Source organism: Trichosurus vulpecula, chromosome 2, assembly GCF_011100635.1.
Source record: "Trichosurus vulpecula isolate mTriVul1 chromosome 2, mTriVul1.pri, whole genome shotgun sequence".
Lineage (NCBI taxonomy): Eukaryota > Metazoa > Chordata > Mammalia > Diprotodontia > Phalangeridae > Trichosurus > Trichosurus vulpecula.
This window is the reverse complement of record NC_050574.1, coordinates 66748420-66774140: the sequence shown is the minus strand read 5'-3', so window position 1 is coordinate 66774140 and position 25721 is coordinate 66748420. Positions and strand designations below refer to the sequence as shown.

At 40.6% G+C, this 25721-nt stretch overlaps 1 protein-coding gene across 2 annotated transcripts in view; it reads left to right on the top strand.

Annotated features, from left to right (window-relative positions):
* The first annotated feature begins 247 nt into the window (after positions 1-247).
* The window catches only part of PHC2 (polyhomeotic homolog 2), a 154083-nt gene continuing 128609 nt past the window's right edge, over positions 248-25721 (top strand). The window contains exon 1 of one of the 2 annotated variants that reach the window (XM_036745055.1): positions 248-334. The gene's annotated coding sequence lies outside the window, so the exon portion shown is untranslated. The remainder of the gene's footprint in view (positions 335-25721) is intronic. The other variant, XM_036745054.1, reaches the window with a different exon arrangement.

Below are 25721 nucleotides of genomic sequence, written 5' to 3'. Positions count from 1 at the left end.
ACCGCACGCTCTGCAGAGTAGCCCAGGAGCGCACGTGGGGGGCGGGTCAGCAGCCCCAGCTGTGACCACTAGGGGGGGAGGCAGGAGGTCAGAACTGGGAGGAGTCCCTACCCCGGAGCCCCACCCACATCTCCGTCGCCATGGTCACGGGCTCAGGTTCCCCAGCCCTGAAGCCTTCCATTGGCTGCAACAGACACGTGACCGTGGCTGGAATGCTAATGTGACGGTTCTGGTCCCCCGCCCCCTCAGTCGGAGGCTCAGGCTGGCCGGCAGGCGGGCGTCGCTCAGCCCGCGAGGGGCGGGCCGCGGGGCGGCACCTGGGAAGAGCGGCCAGGTAGGGGGAAAGGGGGCGCGGGAGACCGCAGGGAGCGGGAGGGGCCGCGGCCGCGACTACGCCGGCTTAACCCTTTGGGCACCCAGCTGTCACGCGCAGGAGCGAGCCGCCGGGCGTATTTCCGTGGGCGCAGAAGGAGGAGAGGATGGGGGGGAGGGGGGAGGAAGAGGGGACGGTGCGGAGCGGGCGCGTGCACGCGCGGCCCGCCCAGGGTGAGGAGGGGCTGGGGCGCGCCGCGCGGCCCTGGGGGTGGCGTGAGCGCGCGCCCCGGGGGCCGTGCTGAGCGCGCCCCGGCGGAGGGTGCTGGTCTACACTGGCTCTCGGAAGCTGGAAAGCCTAGTTAGGAGAGGAGGGGGTGGATAGTGGTGCTCTGGGGCAGGACACATGTGGACCGCTGGTGCGTCCGATTCTAGCATCCCGAGCCGGGAAGAGGGGGACAAGGAAGGGCTAGGGCCTTGAAGGACCTAGGGATGCTTAGGCTGGAGAAGAGATGAGGCGGAGGCTGGGGGGTAGGCGTGACGAAGGTCTCCAAGTACCTGAAGGAGGGAGTCGTCCTGTTCTCTCTGGCCGGGGTCATGCATCCAGCAGCCGGCATTTGTTAAGTGCCCACTTCGTGCCAGGCACTGTTCTAAAGACTGAAGAAAGACAAAGAACAGCCCCTGCCCTCAAGGAGTTCACGCACTAATGGGGGCGTGTAAAGAGTGGGATGGAGATCGCCAAGAGATAAATTTAGGTTTGAAGTAAGGAAAAACTCCCGGACGATCAGGGTGGCATGGGTTTCTTCTTATTGGTGGTCTTTAAGCAAAGGCTGGGTGATCTTTTGTCCAGCGCCTGTTACTGAGGATACTCTTTGAGTTTTTGAATTGGAGCATCTAGAAAAAGGCAGTTAGGGTCTCGGGAGGTGTGTATTGTCTATACAGCCTCAGATACTAACTTTCTATATATGTTCAAGAGAACCTGTCAGCCTCAGTTTACTCCTTTGTAAAATGAGGATAATTATTACTTGTAGTACCTGCCCCAAAGAGTGGTTGTGAGGAACCAGTAAGATAATACATGCAAATGTGCTTTGTTAACCTTAAAGCACTATAGACTTGATCCCGTAAAGGGGACGGAGGGTGTTTAACCTGGAGAAAAGAAAACAGAGGAGGTCTTTAGATATTTGAAGGACTGTCCTGTGAAAGAGGAGTTATGTAAACAACAGAATCACAGTAGTACAAAGGAAATGTCAGATGCACGAATCTAGAGAGATCTCCATCCCAAATATACAAACAATTTGTGCCCGACCTCCGGTTGAACCTTCCAAGCTTATGTGGTACTGATCAGCCGCAGTTGTACCTTGACCTTAGTAACATCGTGATGTCATTGGTCTTCCAATATGAAGGATGAACATGTAAACAGTACTGGATTTAAAGTCTGAAGACCTAGGTTCAAATCCTAGTCCTGTCATTTATTAACTTGTGTGACCCTGGATTTATTAACAAACCCTAGTTTCCATATGTGTAAAAAAAGTGAGAAATTAGATTCCAAGCTCTAAATCTGTGATCCTATAATACTAAGTTTATTTTGCTTAACTTTATAGGGCAGAACTATAAGCAATGGTGAAAGCTGTAAAGGCAGATTTAAGTTCCATGTAGAGAAAAACTTTTACTAAGATTTATTCAAGAGGGAAAGAGCTGTCTTGGCAAGTAATATGCACTCCTCTATTAGGGCTGTTAATTTAAGAGTTTAATTACTACTTGCTGGGGATGCCGTAGAGGTTATTCCTATTGAAGTATAGGTTAGATTAGATTGAAAGTTTCAAGCTTTTGGCTCAGAGCTGCCTTAAAGAGGCAGATTGCCCACACCCTGTACATCCCGAAGTTCACACCAAATTGAATAAAGGTAAAGAAGTCTAATGAGAAACTACAATAAGCAAATTCTTCTACCCCAGAAATGACCACAGGTGGTCAATCAGAAGCCTGAAGTCACTAGGAAAGGGGGCCCACCAGCAAAGCCAGAGCCAATACAGGATAGATTTTTACTGCTGTTAAGAGAGAGGACAATATATAGCTTGCAAGACTCTGTGTCCAGAGGTATTCAAGAGTGCAGGTTTCCCTTAGAAGTCTCTAGGGCGGAACCTGAGTTGGAGAGATTGAGTAAATCAAAGAGAACACTAACCAATATAAAAAAAATTAAATCTAGAGCACCCTCAAGAGAAAGAAAGGAGTTAACTCCATAACAACTGCAAACAGATTCTGAAAGGAAAAAAATTGATTTTCCAGAGGGACTACATGAATACCTAGAAGAAATGACCCAGGAGATTTAAATATGAAATAAAAACTTGGGAAAAAATAATTGAAAGGAGATTAGAAAAGAAAGTGGTAAAAATTTGCACAAGAAATGTAACTGAATGAAAACTATTTTTTCATTCCTCCTCAGACCTCCTGTAGCTTCCCCTTTCCCCACCTTCGCAGCTGAGAAACTTGCCTCTTATTTTACAGAAAAAATTGAGACCATTCTTCCCGAGTTCCTTCTCCCCTCTTCCTTGTCTCCTATCACTGAGATGCCCTCTGATGCTCTCTCCTCCATCATCCTTGTTTTCACATGATGAGAGGTGACCTTACTCACTCTCAAGGCTAAGTCCTTTAGACATGCTAAATTGATGCCATTCCTTCCCATCTTCTCCAATGGTTTCCCAATCTCTTTGTCATCCCTACTCTAGCACACATTTTCAATCTCTCCCTGTACTGGCTGCTTCTCTACTGCCTACAAACATGCCCATGTTTTTTTCCATCCTCAAGAAACCCTCACTTGATCCTTCCATCTCCACCATCATCCTGTATCTTCTTTTCTACCCTTCATGGTTGAACTCCTTTGAACAGGTCATCTACAATAGATGTTTCCACTTTCTCTCTTCTCACTCTCTTCTTAACCCCTTATAAACCCAGCTTCCAGCCTCATCGTTCCATTGAAATTACTCTCTCCAAAGTTTGCAGTGATTTCTTAATTGCCAAATCCAGTGTCATTTTCTCAGTCCACATTCTCCTCAACCTCTCTGTAGCTTGTGACACTGTTGATCACTCTCTCCTCTTTGGTACTCTCTTATTTCTAGGTTTTCAGGACATCACTCCTCTCCTAGTTCTCCTCCTGTCTATCAGACTTTTCCTCAGTCTCTTTTGCTGAATCCTCATCCAGATTACAGCCTCTAACTTGTAGGTGTCTGTCCCACAGGGTTCTGTCCTGGGCCCTCTTCTCCCTCTATACTACTTCCCTTGGTGATCTCATCAGCTTCCCCGGATTTAATTGCCATCTCTATACTGACAATTCTCAAATCCGCCTATCCTGTCCTAACCTCTCTGATGATCTCCAGTCTCACAATCTCCAACTGCCTTTCACATATTTCAAATGATGTCCAGCAGACATCTAAAGCTCAACATGTCTGAACCAGAATTCGTTATCTTTTCCCCTAAACGCTTCCCACTAATTACCTTCTGTATTACTGTAGAGAGCAACATTATCTTCCCAGTCCTTCAGGCTCTCAACCTAGGTGTCATCCTCCATGCTTCACTGTCACTTCCTATAACTACTCTGTTACCAAGGCTTATTGATTTTTGCCTTTAAAACATCTCTCCAATGTGTGTATGGAGTGTTCAGGGAGGACCACCACCTCTGGTGTGAATGCTTGCTGAACCCTTTTCAGGGCTGCTCATCTGTTCACCTGTCACCCAGATTTCACCTGTGGCTCCAAGAAGCTATAGCATGCACAGTGGCCACACCCTGATAAAACTGCCTCAGCAGCTGGGCAAGTTGAAGGTAATGGACAGACCTCAAACCTGTTGGTGAGTTAGGGGGATGTCTACTCCAAACATGTGAAGACTTCTCCTGGGTGGAATGGGTGGATGAAAATAATTTGTTCCAACAGCCATGAAAGCAGCTGAAGCAGAACTTGGTCAGACATCAAAGAAGCCAAGGTTATCCATTGCATCCTGGGCTATTGCCAGTAATCTTGACTTTTGTCTTTCCACTGGACTTCAGTGACACCGGAAGAGAGAGTGAGCTTGATGCCTTTGTGCAACTGCCTCATTTAAATCCAATTCACTTGAAAGTCAAGACAGAACTCTATTATGTCCTTGGTCCTCTTCGAAAAAGAAGGACGAACATCAACACCAACACCCCTCTTCTCTCCTTTGACGCAGCCATCACTCTCATGCAGCCCCTCATCACCTCATGCCTAAAAAGATGATTACAGTAGCTTGCTTGTGAGTGTGCCTGCCTCCAGGCTCTCCCCATTATATTCCATCCTCCATTCAGCCACCAAAGTGATGTTCCTAAAGCACAGACTTGACCATCTTACCTCCCTCACTCAACTCTAGTGGTTCCCTGTCACCTCCAGAATCAAAAACAGAATCCTCTGACATTCAAAACCTTCCATAACCTAGTCCCCTCTTACTTTTCCAATCTTCTTATATCTTATTCCTTGCCACATGATCTTCACAATGACACTAGCCTCCTTGCAGTCCATGGAGAAGACCTCTGTCTCTTAGCTGAAGCTGTCAGCATTTTCTCTAGTATCTCCCATGCCTAGGATGCTTTCCCTCCTCATCTCCACCTGTTGTCGTTCAGTTATGTTTAACTCTTTGTGACCCCATTTGACCCCACGTTCTTGGCAAGGATACTGGAGTGGTTTTCCATTTCCTTCTCTGGTTTATTTTACGGATGAAGAAACTGAGGCAAACAAGGTTAAGTGACTTGCCTAAGGTCACACAGCAAGTAAGTGTCTAAGACCAGATTTGAACCAGGAAGATGAGTCTTCTTGATTGCAGGCCCAGTGTTTTACCCCAGCACCACCTAGCTACTCTATCTCCATCTGCTGGTTTCCTTTAAGTCTCAACTAAAATCCCATCTTCTACAGGACTATTTTACCAACCCTTCTTAATTCTAGTGTCTTTTCTCTCAATTATTTCCTGTTTATCCTGTGTATAACTTGTATGTACATATTTGTTTGCTTATTGCCTCCCCCATTAGATTGTGAATTCCTTAAGGGCAAGGACTGTCTTTTGCCTATTTTTGTATTCCCAGAACTTAGCAGAGTGCCTGGCACACAGTGGGTGCTTAATAAAGTCAATAAACACTGACTGGAATGGCTCTCTGGAACTATAACAGAGTAAAGAGAAATCTATGACTCTGTAAGAAAGCAAGAAATATTTGGACAAAATGAAAAGATTGAAAAAATAGAAGAAAATGTAAGATATCAAATATAAAAAAGCTGACCTGGAAATCAAGTCATAGAGCAATCATTTGATAATCATTAGACTCCCTGAAAAAAAAATCATGATTTAAAAAAACAACCTGGGCAACATATTTAAAGAAATTATACATGAAAACTGCCTATATTTTAGAACCAGAGAGCAAATGAAAGATAGAAAGAATCCAGTGATCATCTCCTGAAAAGAATCCCCAAAAGGAAGAGTCCTAGGAATGTAACAACCAAATAAAGTTCTCCTGTCAAAAAAAAATTAGAACAAGATCCAAAAAGAATACCATATACCGTATATGTTGTTATACCCTGAAACTACAGTCGAGATTATATGCAACTTAGCAACTTTTATGAAAAATGAGAGATTTTGGAATGTGATATTCCAAAAGTTAAAGAGAGAGGTTTACAACTTTACCTTGCAAAGATGAGTATAATCTGGGGGCAAGTGGGGCAGCGAATGGAAATGCTTAATGGAACAGTCAAGTCAACAAACATTTATTAAGCATTTACTGTTAGGAGCCCTGGAAATACAAATAAAAATGCAAGCAGAAAGAACCATTGCCCTGGCCTTAAGAAGCTTACATTCTGATGAAGAAAGACTTAAAAAGCTGAAAAGTGGGGGTGGAGGATGTGTCTGTTCATGGGCAGGGAGTCTAAGTTCAGAGAGTAGAAGAGTGAAGGAGTGAGCACTTTGAACTAATGCTGTTGAAAGGATGAAACCTGAGTAGGAACTTTGAAATATAAACACCAAAGTCCAGAGAAATCTAGAAAGGTAAATATTTGAGCATTTAGAAAGAGCTATATGATGATGTAGTGCTAACATTCTAACAGGAAGAAAAGAAACAAATGTTCCTTCAGAATTTTAATGTCTTCAAAATATATTGAGGGAGATGAATGAGAAAAATCGTGTATCTTGGGGACTGGTTTTGTACTGGCCTCCTTGTTCCTCACAAAAGATATTTCATCCCCTGACTCTATACATTGTCACCAACTATCCTCCGTGTTTGCAGTTCTTTCCACCTCCTGGTTTCCCTAGTGTTCTTCAAGTCCCAGCTAAAATCCTGTCTTCTGCAAGAAGCCTTTCCCAACCCTCTTTCATGTTAGTGCCTTCCTTTCATTGATGATCTTCAACTTATCTTGCATATATCTTGTTTGTACATAGTTGTTTATATATTGTCTTCCCCAACAGACTGGGAGTTCCTTGAGGGTAGGGACTTTTTTGCCTTTCTTTTAACCCCAGCACTTAGAATACTGCCTGGTACATATTGGGCACTTAATAAATACTTATTGACTTGACTTGTTCTGAGGTTTTGAAGAAGGGAAAGAGAAAGGAGGGTAAAAGGAAGAATATACTACTGTATACTACTGTAAAAAAGAAGGGGGAAACTCCTGTTCCTCATAATTGGAGTATATGAAAATAATATAACAACCATGGTGGAAAGGGTGGAGGGGACGGGCATCAGATGAACATCTTATCCCAAATAGACAAAAGAGGTTTGATCTCTCTCTCTCATCCTCTCTCATCTATAGACACATATCAAACTCAACAGAAGAACAAATGGAGACTATGTTTGTTTGTGGAAGGGTCAGGGTGGGAATGGGATTAAGAGGGATGATAATATTGGACACAAGGTGCAGAAAGAGACATGCATTTTTGGATCTGGCCACTGTATGGATTTGTTTCTTTTGACTATGCTTATTTGTTTCATGAGTTTTTTCTTTCTTTGGCTTTTTCATTAAGGAGGGAGAAGTCAGGGATTGGAGCAGTGGTGGAATTCAGCCCATTTGCACCAATTTGACAGAACTGGCACCTAATTTTACGTTGAATGCCTCGAACCAGTGGTTAGCAGGGGTGGGGCCTGCACTGGCCACATCAGCAGCAGTGCAGTGCTTCGGCTTGGTTCCATGGAGAACCGGTTGTTAATTTATTTGAATGTCACCACTGGGTTGGAGGGATTAGTAAGAGTGATGCCAAAAAACAGTGATGCCATTGTAACATTTTTTAAAATGCACAACAGAGAACAGAAGTCCAGAAGGAAGCATGGACAAGCAGAATAATTTTGAAAGTAATGTGTAGAATTTATTATAGAATCCTATAAGAGCAAAAATTATGAAATGGAGACTCATGCTTTCTTATGGAATCTTCTTTTTGTATTCTGCTATGTGTATGAAATATGCTTTTTTTCTTTTTGGTGTTTAAGTCCAGAATTTTATAAAAATAAAAAAAATTCCAGATTGCTTAAACCCATCTGGAAGGGCTGGGCAGTAGAAAGAGCTGTCACCACAGTGACTTTCCTGCCTTAACTTTCTCTTCCCCTCTTTCTTCCTCCCTCAGCATTGAACCACCCAAAACCCATTCAAAAATAACCTAGTAGTGGGAAGACCGATCCCCACCAGGAGTGTCCTTCCCTGTTTTTCCACCACTAAGCTAACTAGAGCTGCCTAGAATTCATCCTGGCTGTTTGACTTGACACAGTTTGGACAATATGGGAGTCAATAACTATTTCTTCTGTTGAAATGGAGTGCCAGGCCCTACCATACAGTCTTACCACTATCTATCTTACCACTGCCTCTTAAGGTCCTCCAGACCTTACTGTCTGCCCTGCTTCTATATCCTGCTGATACTTCCCATTCCTGGCATTACTGGAGTAACCTAGGGACCTCTGGGGCCTGGCCATCAGGCCCCACCATTGCATTCTGAGGATTACTGGGTCTTTCTAGCCACCCTGCAAAAAGGAAGCTGCAAAGCTGGGAGGTGGAGAGCAGGGAAGGCACCTACTCATGGGTAGAGCAAGGAGGAGAAAGAAATCTGGAGAGTCAGAAGCAGAGCCTGAAGAGGAATGAAGGAGTGAACATTGTTGGCCTGGGAGCTTCCTTAATAGAGATTCTGGGAGGAACTAACCACTGAGAGAGGGGGCCATAGGAGCAGAGGTGCGCCAAGGTGGGAAGGTTGTTGGCATGTGGCAGTGGAGGCATCTTCCAGGGTGAGAATGCTTCCAGGAAATGGTGGAAAAGAAACATTAAGTGTCAGGAGCCAAGCATGGAGAGGAATGAAGTGTCTCTTCTAGCTTCAAATCTGTAATTCTATGATCCTGCCACCATTCCTTCATACAGGCTGTCCCCATGCATGAAATACTCTGTCTCCTCATCTTCACCTCTTGGCATCCCTATCTTCCTCCAAGGTTCAGCTTAAGTGCTATCTTTTTGCATAACCTTTCCTGATTTTCCCTGGTTGTTTGTACTCTTCCCCCTTCTCCAATTATACTTAACTTACATAAATGTTCCACCTCCAACTTACTTGTATGAATTCCTCCCCTCCAACAATAAAATGTCAGATCCTTGATAGGAAGGATTTTTAAAATTTGTATTCCCAATTAATTGGTACCTGCTACAGGGCCTGGCACATAGTAGGTGTTTAATAAATGCTTTTTAAAATTGAATTTAATCTATCAAAAGATCTGTGGTTTGACTGATGTGAATACTTGCACCATTAGTGCAGATCACCACCCCTTCATGCCTTATAGAGTTGCTGATTTAGTATAGCCAAAAAATTCATCCTCTGACAGATGGCCTTCTGGAAATGAATCCGCCTACACTTAATTAGGTTGATCTTCAAATGCATGGAGTCCATTGCCAGATCTTGTACTATATTGCTTTTCACTTTGACTGGACTCTGTACATATATTGTATATCGTTAACCAGATTCCTCAGTCATTCAAAAGAGACTGGTCTAGCAACCTATGCAGGAAGATCTAAGTGGATAAAGAATACTTATTGCTCAGATGTTGACAGGCCGCTAGATGGACTTCCCATTTAGGTGTCTGTCAGCACATATCTCAGACAAGAACTACAGATGCACATGATGACATGGACCCCAAATTGAGTCAGAGGAGAGTGGACTATATAGCATTTGAGAAATTACACCTTGTTTTTAATGATTCCTAGTTATTCCTTGATACAAGAAACCTTGTTATAATTTTTTTTAAAACATAAATTTGAAAAACATCAATAAATATGAATATCTCCATTTACAAAGAAATGGAGAAATAAGAAATGAAGATTATATGTGGAGCTCTGAAGTTGTTACATACAGATTGAGGTTTTTAAAAAAGTTTTTTTAAAGTTGAACATGGCAACTTGTAACAGACCTGCTTGTATGTCTTCCTCTCTTATGTCCTACTCTCTTATGAATTTTTAAAATGTTTCCCCCACTGGAGGTAGTCACATGGCTCAGTGGATAGAGTGCTGATCTGAAATCAGCTCAGATCTGACCTCAGACACTAGCTGTGTGATCCTGGGCAAGTCATTTACCCCATTTGCCTTGGTTACTCATCTGTAAAATGCCTAGAGAAGGAAATGACAAACCACTCCAGTATCTTTGCCAAGAAAACTCCAAGTAGGATCACGAAGAGTTGGAAACAACTGAAGAACAACCTAGCAGCTACCTCATAATCTTATGTGATTCTGACTGTAATGCTTTGGTATTTCAACTTTCTTTCTGGCTACTTGCAATATTTTTTTCTTTTGATCTACAGTAGAAGTTCTGTGTTTTGGCTGTGACATTCCTGGGTATGTCAGTTTGGGATTTCTTTCTGGAGGTGATTGATGGGTTCTTTCTAATTTCACTTTACCCCCTAGTTCTGATCTGGGCAGTTTTCTTTTACGATTTCCTAAAATATGGTATAGAGGTTTTTTGTTTGGTCATGGGTTTCAGTGAGTCTCATGATTCTTAAATTATCTCTCTTTGATCCTTTTTCCCAGGTCAGTTGTTTTTGATAGTGGATACCTTACATGTTCTTCTAATTTTTCAGTCTTTTGACTTTGATCTAATATTTCTTATTGTCTCAAGGAATTATTGAATTCTGTTTACCCCAATCTCTTTTGCAGGGTGTCAATTACTTGTATAAGATTGTCTACCTTCTGTTCTAAGCTATTTATTCTCCTACCATTTTTTTCTTGAGAACTCATTTCTTTTCTAATTTCCTTTTCAAAAAAATCTATTCCATTGTTTCTTCCAGGCACTCTTGGGATACTTGTGACTAAGCCATCCTTTTCTCTGAAGTTCTAATTGTATTTGTGGTGGAGTTACTCTCTTCTTCTGAGTTTTTCTCTTGGGCTTTTAAAAACTCAATATTTAGTAATTTTATTTGTAGTTTTCTTTTGTTTGTTCATATTGCAGCCTCTGTTCATAGATTAGGAGTTGGTACCAGGGCCAGGCCTCACCTCCTTCTGCACTTTTGGATAAAGTGGGCAGGCTTTGTTCCTGTCTCCTCTGTAGTCTAGATGCCACTACACTCCCAGTGAAGCTCTAAATGGGATGGCTGGTACTAAATCCATGCCTTCTAGTGCAGAGCCTGGCTTCTTTGCTTTGTTTCTTGTTGACTCAGTGTGGGTGCTGGCCTCAGGTCTTTTATTTCTTTCTCACTGTGCAGTCCCCAATTGCGAGTTGGTTCTGTCTTTTGTTGGGTCCTAGGCTGGTTTTGTTACCCTCTTGATGTTTTGACAGGTCTGGCCTGAGAAAGCAGGGCAATTAATATGTTTCAGGCCCTATTTCCTAGGAATCTGACATCCCTTTTGGACCCCACTTCAAGTTGCTATGGGCTTCAGGCCCTGTTACTAGAGCTCTGCTTCTACCACATTTCTTTTCTAAGTATCTTTAGCCTTCTATTTTCTTGTGTAGTACTGGATTGAGTAGAAGAACTCATTGGTATTTCTTTTTTGGCCATCATGATCATTGTTCAGCTGGTGTCCTTTTAGGTCTTTGCTGGGGCCTTTGTGAGAGAACTGGGCTTCTCTAGGACCTTTCACATTATCATTTTAGTTATAAGCTCAAAAAATCTATATTTTAAACACCAATATACCAGTGGGAATTATTTCTAAAGCAGCTTTCTATATATAATCAGGCCACCTAATCATTAGTGCAAAGATGATAATTATTACTAGAATGAATATGAGAAATGCAGCACGCAGGTTCAACCTGACCTGTTTATTTTATTTTTAATATAATTTTTATTTTTACTTATTTATTTATTTATTTATTTATTTATTTTAATATAATTTGTATTGATGTCTTTTGTTTTTATATCATATATATTACCCTCACTAGATTATCTCCTGGAGAGCCACCTCTTATAATAAAGAGGAAGAAAAGAGAAAAAAAAGATTTTCAAATTTAAGCACATAGCAGAAAAGTCGTGACATCCTATGCAGTATCCAAAACTCGTTCCTCACCTCTACGAAGAAGTGGGAAAAAGTGTCTTCTCCTATCTATCCTTTGGGCTCAAGTTTGAGCTTTATAGTTTTGAAACATTCAGTCTCTATTGTTGTTATTCTGTTTATTGTTTTGGTCATCATGCATATTGTTTTCCTGGTTTTGCTCTTCTTCTCTTTGAATCATTTCACTTAAGTCTTACCATGCTTCTCTTTATTCATTATATTCATAACTTCTTTTTAAAATAAATTTGAATTTCTATCTTTGGTTTCCATATTGCCTAGATTTCTTCCCACATCCCTCTGCCTGTCCCAGAGATTCATCCCATATAATAAGGGATTTTTTAAAAGGTAGCAAAGAAGAGGGGGGAAATCAGCAAAGTCAATTAAAATACTGGATTTTATGTGCAGTGTCCCACAGTTGTAGACCCCAACCTCTCTACAAAAGGAGTGGGAGGAGGTATCTTTTTCAGATCTTTAGGGCCAAGCTTCTTCCTAATTTTATGACATTCAGTTTCAGTTGTTCAGTGGTGGTTTTTTAGTGGTGGTGGTTCTTCCCATTTATATTGTTGCAATGTTGCAACTTCACTAACACCAACCAATTCATGTAAATCTTTCAATGTGGCTTTTTATTCATTATATTTATTGTTTCTTATAGCATAGTAATATTCCATTACATTAATGGCCCTTATTAATGGACCATAATTGTTTTTTAGCTATTCCCCAGCTGATGAGTATCCGGTTTTTCCCCAGTTCATTCCTTCCTCCCCCCAATAAAAAAAAGTGCTGCTATAAATATTCTGGTGTATATGGAACTTTCTTTTATTATTGACCTCCTTAACACATGTGCCTAGTACTGAAATACCCAGGTTAAAAATTTTGACACTGTGCATGTCATTTACAGTTGCTTCCAAAATTGTTAAACCCAATTCACAGTTCCACCAACAATTCAGTAGCAATTTGACCTATTTAAACAAGCTACTGACACCCTCCCCTTCCAGATGGGAAATGGATACAAAAGCTTACACTGACATAGGCTACAATCATTTTTAATGAAATTAAGTAATCATTTACTTCAATGAAAAAACAGATGAAAAATAGAAAATATATAGGTGGCAAAGTAAATAAAGTGCTGGTGCTGTCCCTGGAGTCTGGAAGACTCTTCTGCATCAGTTCAAATCTGGCCTCAAAAACTGACTAGCTGTGTGACCCTGGGCAAGTCACCTAACCCTGTTTGCCTCATCTATAAAATGAACTGGAGAAGGAAATGCCAAACCACCCAAGTATCTCTGCTAATAAAACCCCAGATAGGGTCACTAAGAGTTGGACATGACTGAACAACAACAATCAGTGTTTTTACAACAAATAATTTTATCTATCAATGACAGTGGAGCCACCACATTTGTACTGTAACATTACAGTCCCCAATGTGCTACATGGCAAAGTAGAATTAGTACTAAGGAAAAAAGGTGGGAAAGAGCATTTGGACTGGACCAAGTGTGCAGAGATGAGTTCTATACTAGAGGTAGCAGAGAGAATACTGGGCCTCAGTCAGGAACACCAGAGTTCAAATCTAGCCTCAGACATATGCTAGCTATGTGCTCCTGGACAAGTAACTTAACCGCTGTTTGACTCCATTTCCTCAGCTATAAAATGTGGGTAATAATAGCACCACCCACATCCCAGGGTTGTTGTGAGGATCAGATGAGATAATTCTTTAAAAGGTATTTAGCACAGTGCCTGGCACATAGAAGGCACTATAATTTGAGGGCATTGAGCTATCAATTCTTAAGATATCTGAAAAAGAATAAGATGTTGAATACATGGTGAAAATTGTGGGTGTTATTACTACCAAAAAAAGGTGATTGAGAAAACATTAATAACCTGTGACCTATGTGCCAACTTTTCCAACTCTGCAAAATTTTGATAGCAGACTGTTCTTGAACTGAGGGAATCCCTAATAGAAGAATGTGAAAAAATCAGGGCAGCCTTTCTCAGAAGATATACTGCAATAGACCACAACCTACTGACCTTATTTTTGGTTGACTATAATTTTTTAATTGGTAAAGCAGAATGCCACTTTTAAAGTTTTACTCAAATAAGGTGTCTCATAGATATGTTAAGATTGTATAAGATGCTTAAAAAATGCAACAACAGAACTAACTTTGTTGGCTCTGATTACACAAGTAAATATCAATTAAGTCATGGAAAGGGAGATGTAGACCCACCAAAGGGGTCTCCTACTGACATGGAGCATAGAATCCAGATGGAAAAAGGGTTCCCTATAGAGGTACTCCAGATGTTCCTGTTTGAGGCAGATAGACTGCCCAGAAACACTGCAAAGCATTATAAATGAGATCCATACTCACTCTAAAGTGCTTGACCACAGAAGAAAAGCACATGTTTGAGGAAAGTCTATTGTGCAGACTATGTTATGAATTTGGATTTACAACTTGTAGGACTTGTCCATCAGCACATATATTTGGACTGCAAATGGGTCCAAAATTGGATAGAAAAAAGCTTGAATTTGGGAAATCATGTATTGCTTTTAATTACCCCAAGTTTCTTCCTGAAGCAAAGGCTCATCTTTCTAATACAATGTTCTTCTCATAATGCTGTATATCTATAAAGCATGGAATATACCACAGTCTCAAAAAATTAAGGCTTTAGATCAGTGGAGATATACAGGGCAGACACGACTAGGCTACAGTGTAATACCCATGAAGACTGGCACAGCCAAAATGGCAGAAAAGATATCAAAGAAACAAATGACTGGGAAATGAGGTGGGTCATTTTTACAGTGAAAGTGTGGAATAACATATAGAGTCAAAATTGCAGGTGACAAAATAAATGACGAAGATTTAGATTGTAGATGTAAGTAAGCTACAGTATGTTGATGATCGCTTGAACTCAGGTGCAAGTGCTATCAAAAAAAAGTATACCCTCAAAAGAAGAGGGAGGTAGTTTTCTGTTCCAGATAAGAGCCAGATTGTTTCACTTGAGCCAAGGAATGTTAAAAGACCTAGAAGAAGGCCTCTACACTGGTAGATCCTTATGGAGCATTTATGGTTGTATGTGGACAAGGACTACATAAGATGAAAAGGCATGGAGAGGCTGCCATTTTCACTGGTGGAGGGAATATTGCCATAGAATCACAGAATTTCAGAGTTGGAAAGGAGCTTAGTAGCCATCTGGTCCAACCCCTACCTGAAAAAGAATCCCTTTTACAACTTCCCTGGAAAATGGTCACTTATCCTTTTCTTGAAGACCTCCAATAAAAGAGAACTCACCCCCTCCTGAGGTAGAACATTCCACTTTTGAATAGTTCTAGTTGTTAGGAAGTTCTGCCTGTCATCAAGCCTAAATTGGAACTTTGCAACTTCTACTCATTGTTCATAGTTCTGCTTTCTGAGGACATATAAAACAAGTCTGACCTTCTGTGTGACAGCCCTTCAAATACTGAAAGTTCTCATATTATCCCTAAATTTTCTTTTCTCAAGAATAAACACCCCAGCTCCCTTCAGCTGATTCTTATATGGCATGAACTTGAGACTTTTCACCACCCTGGTTGTCTTCCTCCATGCCCTTCAGCTTATCAATATATCCTTCCTAAAATGTGGCACCCAGAACTGGACACAATATTCCAAATCTAGTCTGACTGGTTCAGAGTATGTGGAATTGTTACCTTATTCCTAGAAGTTATTCCTCCAAAAGGAAGGGGATGGGAAGTAAGAGAGAGGGAAGTGGAGGCAGTGATTAAAGACAAATTTTTTTCTAGAAGTTTGGCTGAGAAATGGAGGATTATAGCTTGAGAGGATTGTAGGGCTAAGTGAAGGTTTTTTTAAGGATGCAGATACTGTGGGCAACAGGAATAAACGAAGCTTAAAAAAAGATTATGAAGAGAAGGGTGGATGATTGCAGATGCAAAATTCTGCAGAAAATGGAGGAGATGAGATAAAGGAAATAGGAAGACGTGTTGGCCTTGGTGAGAAAGGTCACCACTTCATCACAGAGAGAAGGGAGAAATGAGGAATTATGTCACAGGGTTTTGAGATGTAGAGAAGAGAGAGCTCATGGTGAATGGCCTTGGTTTTCTTAGTAAAGTATAAAACAAGGCACTCTGTTGAGAGGGTAGGTGGAGGAGGTGGTCCAAGACACTTTGAAGGAGAAGAGAAGGTTTGAAACAACTCCTGTAGGAAATATAAAAAAGACTTCACTAGGCGGGAGCAAAAGGTTTGCCTTGCTTCCATGAAGAAGTTGATATTAGATAAGATCAATTTGTAGTGGAGCCAATTAGCATGGTTGCATGACAGCACCGTTCAGCAGTATATGAATAGGAGTGGAGGAGGCAAATGGGAGTAATTTGGCAAGGATGTGAGAGTGGAGGACAGTGTAATATATTGCTTATCCATCAGGTTAATAAGGTCATAAAGGGAGGCAAGTAAAGCCAGAACAAGGTGATATAAGGTTGGAGTTAGTGGGCAGGGGATAGCTTTGTTTCTTCTTTGCCTATTCTAATTCCTTCAATTACTTTTTTTTTCTCTTGTTGCTAAAGCTAACATTTCTAGTACAATATTGAATAACAGTGATGATAACAGGCATCCTTGTTTCACCCTCAGTCTTATTGGAAATGCTTCTAGCTTATCCCCATTACATATAATGTTTGCTGATGATTTTAGATGGATGCTACCTATCATTTTAAAGAAGACTCCATTTATTCTTATGCTCTCTAGTATTTTTAATAGGAATGGATGTTGTGTTTTGTCATATTTTTTCTCCCTCTATTGAGATTATCATATAGTTTCTGTTAGTTTTGTGGTTGATATGGTTGATTTTGCTGATAGTTTTCCTAATATTGAACCAGCTCCGTATTCCTGGTATAAATCCTACCTGGTCATATTGTATTATCCTTGAGATAAGTTGCTGTGATCTCTTTGCTAGTATTTCATGTAAAATTTTTGCATCTATATTCATTATGGAAATTGGTCTACAATTTTCTTTCTCTGTTTTGGCCCTTCCCAGTTTAGGTATCAGCACCATATTTGTATCATAAAAAGAATTTGATAGGACTCCTTCTTTGCCTATTTTCCCAAATAGTTTGTATAGTATTGGAATTAATTGTTCTTTAAATGTTGGATAGAATTCACTTGTAAATCCATCTGGACCTGGACATTTTTTTCAGAGTTCATTGATGGCTTGTTCAATTTCTTTTTCTGAAATGGAGTTATTTAAGTATTTTATTTCCTCTTCCATTAATCTGGGCAATTTATATTTTTGTAAATATCCATTTCACTAAGATTGTCAGATTTATTGGTATACTGTTGGGCAAAATAGCTCCTAATTATTGTTTTGATTTCCTCTTCATTGGTGGTGAATTCACCCTTCTCATTTTTGATGCTAGTAATTTGGTTTTCTTTTTTTAATCAAATTAACCAAAGGTTTGTCTGTTTTATTGGTTTTTTCATAAAATCAGCTCTTAGTTTTATTTATTAGTTCAATAGTTTTCTTAATTTCAATTTTATTAATCTCTCCTTTGGTTTTCAGAATTTCCAATTTGGTATTTAATTGGGAATTTTTAATTTGCTCTTTTTCTAGCTTTTTTAGTTACATGCCCAACTCAGTGATCTCTTTCTCTATTTTATTCATGTAAGCATTTAGAGATATAAAAATTCTCCTAAGAAGTGCTTTCACTGCAATCCTGTAAGTTTTGGTATGTTGTCTCATTGTCATTCTCTTGGATGAAGTTATTGATTGTTTCTATGATGTGTTGTTTGACCCGCTTATTCTTTAGGATTAGATTATTTAATTTCCAATTAATTTTTAATTTATCTTTCCATGGCGTTTCTGCATTGGAGTGTGAGGTTTTTATACCCTAATATGTGGTCACTTTTTGTGTAGGTGCCAAGAAAAAGGTATACTCCTTTCTGTCGCCATTCAGTTTTCTCCAGAGGTCAGCCATATCTAACTTTTATGAAATTCTATTCATTTCTTTAACTTCTTTCTTGTTTATTTTCTGGTTAGATTTATTTAATTCTGAGAGGAAAAGGTGGAGGTCCCCTACTAATACAGTTTTGTTGTCTATTTCTTCCCATAGCTCTCTTAACTTCTCTAAGAATTTGGATGCCATACCACTTGGTGCATATATGTTTAGTAATGATGTTACTCCATTGTTTATGGTACCTTTTAGCAGAATGTAGTTTCCTTCCTTATCTCTTTTAATTGGATCTACTTTTGCTTTGTCTGAGATCAGCATTGCTACCCATACTTTTTTTTACTTCAACTAAAGAATAATATGTTCTGTTCCGGCCTTTTACCTTTATTCTGTGTGTATTGCTCTGCTTCAAATGTGTTTCTTGTAAACAATATATTGTAGGATTTTGGTTTTTAATCCATTCTGCTATCCACTTCTGTCTTATGGGAGAGTTCATCCTATTCACATATACAGTTATAATTACTATCTGTGTCTTTTCTCTCTATCCTATTCCACCCCTCACCCACACCCATCTATGTTTTTCTCTCTCCTTCCTCTCTTTCCCTCCTCACTGGAGTTTTGCTTTTGACCACCATCTCCCACAGTCTGCCCTCCCTTCTATCAGTCCCCTCCCCTTTCTTCCCCTTTTCCCTTATTATTTCTTTCCTCCTTTCTATCCATCCTCTCCCTTTTCTTTCCTCTTTCCCTTGCTACTTCCTATAGCGTACCATAGGATTTCTAACCAAGTATGTTATTCCCTCTGAGTCAAATCTGATGAGAGTAAGGTTCTAACAATGCTCATCTCCCTCCCTTCTTTCCTTCTACTGTAATAGGTCTTTGTACCTTGATGTAATTTATCTTTGTCTCTCTCCTCCTTTCCTCTTCTCCCAGTATAATCCTTTTCATCACTTAATTAGATTTTTTTATCATCACATCAAAGTGACCTTATATACCCATACCCTCTGTCCATGTATACCCCTTTTAAATGGAGTGATAACAATACAGTTCTCAAGAGTTACAAGTGTCATCTTCCCATGTAGGGATGTAAACAGTTTGCCCTTATTTGTTGTTTTTTTCTTTCCTGTTTACCTTTTTGTGCCTCTCTTGAGTCTTGTATTTAAAGATCAAATTTTCTGTTGAGCTCTGGTCTTTTCATCAGGAAGGTTTGTAAGTTCCCTATTTCAGTGAATGTCCATCTCCTTCCCTGAAAGATTATGCTCAGTTTTGCTGGGCAGTTGATCCTTGGTTGTAATCCAAGCTCCTTTGCCTTATGGAGTATTATATTCCAAGCCCTATGATCTTTTAATGTAGAAGCTGTAAGGTCCTGTGTAATCCTGGCTGTAGTTCTGTGATATTTCAATTGTTTCTTTCTGGCTGGTTGCAATATTTTCTCTTTGACCTGATAATTTTGGAATTTGGCTACAATATTCCTTGGCCTTTTCAATTTGGGATCTCTTTCAGGAGGTGATTGCTGGATTCTTTTGATGACCATTTTACCCTCTGGTTCTAGGACCTCGGTGAAGTTTTCCTTGATGATTTCTTGGAAGATACTGTCCAGGATCTTTTTTTCATCATGTCTTTTACGTAGACCATTAATTTTTTTTATTAATTTCTTTATTTATTTTTAGTTTACCACACATGGTTCTACATAGTTTTGAGTTCCAGATTTTCTCCCCTCCCTCCCCAAGACGGCATGGAATCTCATATAACTGTCATGTATAACTTCTCACTGAATTAATTTATGCACTAGTCAAGTCGTGGAGAAGAATTTTGACCAATGGAATGAATCATGAGAAAGAAGAAACAGAACCAAAAAAAAAAAAACCAACCCAAAAAAACAAAAGAGAAGCAAAAAAAAGCGATCATGTAGTGCGCCTCAATCTGTATTCAAACTTCACAGTTCTTTCTCTGGATGAAGGTAGCATTCTCCATCATGAGTCCCCTGGAGTTGTCCTTGCCCCTTAGGTTGCTGAGAAGAGCGCAGTATGTCAGGGTTGGTCCTCACGGAATCCATATATCTGTGGCTGTGCACAACGTTCTCCTGGCTCTGCTCCGCTCACTCAGCATTATGTCGTGTAGGTTTTTCCAGGTTGTTATGAAGTCTGCATCATCCCCATTTCTTATGGCACAATAGACCATTAATTTTTAAACTGTCTGTCCTGGATCTATTTTCCAGGTCAGTTGTTTTATCAATTAGATATTTTATGTTTTCTTCCATTTTTTCATTCTTCTGTTTTTATTTGACTGATTCTTGATATCTCATAGAGTCATTAGCTTCTACTTGCCCAATTCTAATTTTTAAAAAAATTGTTTTCTTCAATTAGATTTTGTACCTCCTTTTCCATTTGGCCCATTTTACTTTTTAAGGAGTTCTTCTCTTCAGTGAGTTTTTGTGCCTCCTTTTCCATTTGGCCAATTGTATTTTTCTATAGTCAATTTTTGTCCTTCCTTTTCCAAGCTATTAATTCTCTCTTACATGCCTCTCATTTCCCAGTTTTTCTTATAACTCTCTTATTTGACTTTTAAAATCCTTCTTGGGCTCTTCCAAGAAGGCTTTTTGGGCTTGAGATGAGTTCAGATTCCCCTTTGAGGTTTTGGGTGTGGATATGTTGACAATGTTGTCCTCTTCTGAATTTCTGCCTTGATCTTCCCTGTCCCCATAGTAAGAATCTATGGCCATTGTCTGTTTCTGCTTTTTTGCTCATGGTGTTTGCCTATTTCCTGCCTTTTAAAGTTGAGCTCTCCTCCTGCAACACGGACTTCTTGTGCTGGAAGCGCAGGGCCTGGTCACTGGCTTTGTATGCTGGGCCCTGAGGTGCTAGCAGCTGGAGGCTGTAGGGATCTGGCAGCTTTCCTGGTGCTGAGCTTGGGTCAGCAACACTGAAGCTCTTGAGATGGGGGTAGGGAGTCTGGCCCCTGGAGGATACCTGCTCACCTCAGCTTCTTTAAAGCACTGGAAGGTTTGGCTGCTGGAGGATGCCTGCCAGCCTGGAGCTGTGCCTCCTGGAGCTGTGCTTCCTGGAGTTGTGCTGAAGCACTGGGAGGTTTGGCTGCTGGAGGATGCCTGCCCACTGGCACACATGGTGGTTTTCTGAGCTGGTGTCTACCAGTTCCCTTGCCTGTGCCAAGGCACTGGGGGGGGGGGGTCCTGGTGTTGGTGCTTGTCTGCTCCACCACCCTGGGGCTCAGGATCTCCCCCTGGTTTGCTGAGGTGGGGCTTGCCGCTGGCTTGCTGAGATGCCTCCCATACTATGCTGCTCCCCCTCCATCAGAGTGAAAGAGACCTTTCCCATTAATTCCCCTAAGCTTCCCAGGGTACAAGGCTTCTGCACCCCATCTTTCTGTTGGCTCAGCTGTTCCAGGGTTTTTCCTGGGATAATATTTTCTGGACTTTCAGAGGTCAATAAGGAAGAGTGAGAGCAACTTCTTACTCTACCATCTTGGCTCCCAGAAGTCTGAACTCTGTAAATTACTTTAAACACCTTTAAAACAGTATATAAATGCTAGCTATTATTGTTATTGAAAGGATAAATAGGAGTATTTTTAAAGTGTCGAGTTTCTGTCTCATTACACTTGACTACATTTGTCATGCTATAAGCAGCTTGGGATTGCCAGCTTGCTATATGGAAATCTCGTTGGGGACATAAGTCTCCCTCAAAGGGGAGGGAGAAGGTTGATTGGGGACATAGGAACTAACTTCCATTTATGAATATCCTTTCTGGATATGATGTGTAGGTCCCATATTTGGATGATTACCATGATTCTGGTACAGTCCGCTCCTCTTGCATTCAGTGTTTTCTTTCATCTCCTTTCTCTAGGCAAGTTTTATTCTGTAAATTTTCATAATAAAAATCTTAATATTATGGAGGTGAGGTAGAGACAGAGTTTCCCAACCAAGAAACAGCATGATAGACAGAGACAACTGGATTTTAAGTCAGGGGATTTGGTTAGAGTTTGCTACCTACTACCTGTGTGACACTTAACTTTTCTGGGCCCCAGTTTCCTCCTCTGTAAAAATGAAGCAGTTGGAGCAGATTATCTCTAAAGTCACTAGCTCCAAATCCTGTGATCCAACCACTGGGTATGGGGGAGGACAAGGAGGATTCCATTTAATTCATCAAGCATTTATTATATATTCTATGTGCAAAACTAGGCACTAGCAAATGTTTAGAGAGGTGACATAGCGGAATAGATAAATGGTAATCTGAGATACTAGCAGTGAGGGTGAAAGGAGAAGTGGAGAGGCAAAGATGTCTTGCAGAAGGTGGGATTTTAAAGAAACCAGAGAAGGTGGGAGGCAGAGGGATGGAGAGCATTCATCCTTATCTTGAGGGACAGTCATTGAGAATCATAGTTACAGTTATTAGATGGAATGTAATGTTGAAGGGACAGAAAAAAGGCTATGTCACTGGATGCTAGAACACTTAGAAGAGAGTAAAATAAAAGAAGACTTGAAATGTAGGAAGGGGCCAGATTGGAAAGGACTCGAAAAGCCAAACACAACATTTTATATTTGATCCTGGAAGTAAAAGGTAGTGCACTAGATTTTATTGAGTAGGGGTATACTGGAGCCAGCTCTTGGAGATTGTTATATTTTTAGAATAAGCATTCACGCCTTGGAAAACTGGCAAATGCTACAAATCAGGCCTTGATTTATTATTTTGTTGATTGTCTAGACTTAAGATAAAAGTGATGGAGAAAATATTAATAATGAAGATTAAACTTAAAGGGGTGTCCTGCTTCTCTCTCCCACCCCAAAAATAGTTGTTAAACATTTACCAGCACACCTCTGGCTAATAGAGGTGACTGGTCAGACCTGCCCTATTTAGAAAGGTCACTTTGGCAGCAAAGTGGAAGACAGACTAGAAGAGGGACAGACTTGAGAGGAAGATAAACTAGAAGGATCTGAGGGTCTGCACCAGTTGTAGCTACGTGAGGGAAAAGAAGACATGTAGGTGAGAGGTTGTTAAGGTAGAAATGACAAGACTTGACAATAGATTGTATGTGGGAGTGTGTGTGAGAGTGAGGAGTCAAGAATGAGACTGAAGTTGTGAGCCTGTGTGATTGGGAGGCTGCTGGTATCCTAAATAGCAACAGGGACATTTAACAGAGGGAAGGGTTAGAGGGGGAAGATCATTAATTCTGTTCTGGACATATTGCATTTATGACATCTATGTTGTCTATGGCCATCTAGTTCAAAATGGAGGTGTCATGAGTCTAGAAATCAGGAGAGAAGTTAGATAAGTAGATATGGGAATCATCTACATAAAAAAATGATAATTGAATCCATGATGATCATTAAGTGAGATAGTATAGAGGAAGAGGAGAAAAGGGCCTTGGAGGATCCCCACAGTTAGTGGTAATGACATGGAGGAAGATCTAGCAAAGGAGACTGAGAAAGTAGACAGTTTGGAGAACCAGGAGGGAACAGTTTTATGAAAACCTGTAGAGGAGAGAGTCTCAAGGAGAAGACAGTGCCAAAGTCTACAATACAGAGAGGTTAAAACAAGGCCATTCCATTTTACAATTAATAGATCATTGGTAGCTTAAGAGAGAAGCTTCAGTTGAATGATGAGGTTAGAAGCCAGACTGTACAGAGTTTAAAGGAAGGTGAGAGAAGAGAAAGTGGAGGCACTGATTATAGGGAGTTACAGGAAAGATATAGCATGACAGCTGGTAAGGATGGCTGGATCCGAAGAAGGTTTGTTGTTGTTGTTTTTAAGGAATAGAGGAAATGTGGGTGTGTTTATAGATAGCTGGGAAACAATGAATTTGATAAGAAGAGATTGAAGATTAATGAGAGTGCATATGATAGAGGAGGAAATTTGGGGAAAATGGGATGGATTTGGATCAAGGGTGAATGTAGTGGGATTTTTTTGCCTTGACAAGGAAAAAGGCCACCTCTTCACGGAAGACAGACATCTAAATGATAACAGCCAAGGGAACTCTTGGGGAATGACCTCGTTTTTTTCGGTGAAGTATGAGGCCAGGTTTTCACCTGAGAGCCTGGGGGGGATGGCATGAGAATGTGTGAGAAGGTTTGGAAGAATTCTCTGGTGAGTGGAATAGGGGATTGATTTGAGAGATGTAAGAGGATTGTCTAGAAGTTGTGGTCAGGAGTGTCAAAAGTTGCCAAAGGGGGAAGTAAAATATCTTTGTCTATGCAGCCATCCTTATCAGAGTAATTCTTGCTGAGAAGTTGTAGTTAATAGAAAAAAAAACATAAGCATGTATTTTTAGAGGAAAACAAGAAATTTAAATTTGACACTACATAACTGGGTGCAAAAACTTAATTTTCTGAATGGGGGGAGTAGTAAGGTCAGATTGGGCAGAAAGGTGACTGTTGGTGGCAGGAGATGAGAGAGTAAAGGCAGCACTTTAAGAATCCATTGAAATAGGGAGTCCTTCTTCCTGTGGATTCAGATTTGGGCTTGAATCTCTCTTATTTTTTTGCTACCTGTATGACCCTTCCCTTCTCAAGGCTTAAAGGCTCCTAGTTTGTAAAATGAGGGATTTGGGCTAGGTATAAGAAGGGTTCCAGCCCTATATCCTATGATCTTATCATTTCTGATGGCAGCATTTTGGCAGGGCTGTTAAGTATCTTAGTCCCTTTAAAATCTGTTTCTCTAACACTTAGCTTTGGGTATGGGAGCCCTGGGATTATATTAAATACTCCTGGCTAAACCTCATCTTTTCTCTATCCCTAATTCCTCCAGGAAGGGGCAGTCAAGAAACCTCACCTGGGAGACATTCAGTGGAAGTGATGGTATTGAAAGGGTCAAGATCATTCCAGTGGAGCAGGGAAGATGAGGCAGAAGTGGCAAAATTGTAGAGACAGAGCTAGTTGTGAGATCAAAGAGGAGGTCAGCAAAGGGAACGGATAGGGGTAGGAAATCGAGAGGCAAAGCCCAAGCAAATGTGCACTTTGGGAGAGTAGATAGCTTGGGGATGGGCTGCCTTAAAATTTTAGGGTAGATGTGGCAGGTCTGTTTTCCCTCTGTTACAACCTGACGTAAGGCCACCCTTTTTTAGGTTACTTCATGTGGTTCGTGTTTTCCCAGTGGTTTGCTAGAGTCTAGGTTCATGAGCAGAAAGATTTCCTAAGCATTTAACCAATATTAACTGAACTTCTTTCCTACTTCCCCAGCTTTTTTCAAGTCTCAGATAAAGTCCCACCTTCTATAAGAAGTCTTTCCCAGTCTTCTTTAATCTTAGCGCCTTCCCTGTGAGATGGCTCTTAATTTATCCTATTTCTTGTTTGTGCATTGTTGTTTATGTCTTGTCTCCTCCATTAAAAAATGAGCTCCTTGAGAAAAGGGACTGTTTATACCTTTCTCTGTATCCCCAGTGGGGCAAGTACGTGGTGTAACAGATAAAGTACCAGACCAGACTAGTTGGATGACCCTGGGCAAGTCATTTAACCCTGTTTGCCTCAGTTTCCTCATCTGTAAAATGAGTTGGAGAAGGAAATGAAACCACTCCAGTATTGTTGCCAAGAAAATCCCAAATGGAGTCACGAAGAGTTAGAAACAACTGAAAATATTGAACATATATCCCCAGCATGTAGCACAGTACCTGGTATTTAGCAGGTAGTTGATAAATGCTAGTTGACTGAATGGTTGGATCTGATGCAGAGTTTCAGCATGACGAGACTTTTTTATCTTGATTTCCTAGCTTCTGCAAAGTTGGTAAATATGCCATTTTGTCTTAATCCAAATCACTGATAATATTGAACAAAAAAGGGCCAGCAAGCTTTGCAGTATACCAGTATACAATGACTCCCTCCAGATTAACATTGATTATTAACAAACAGTTTTTGAGTGTGGTTGATTCCAATTACAAATTCTACTAAATCACTACTGTTATTTGACCTACATTTGTCCATTTCATTCTCAAAGATGTTGTGACTTTGTCAAATGCCTTGCTGAAATATAGGCATGTCTGCACCTTTCCCTGACCTAACCATCTAG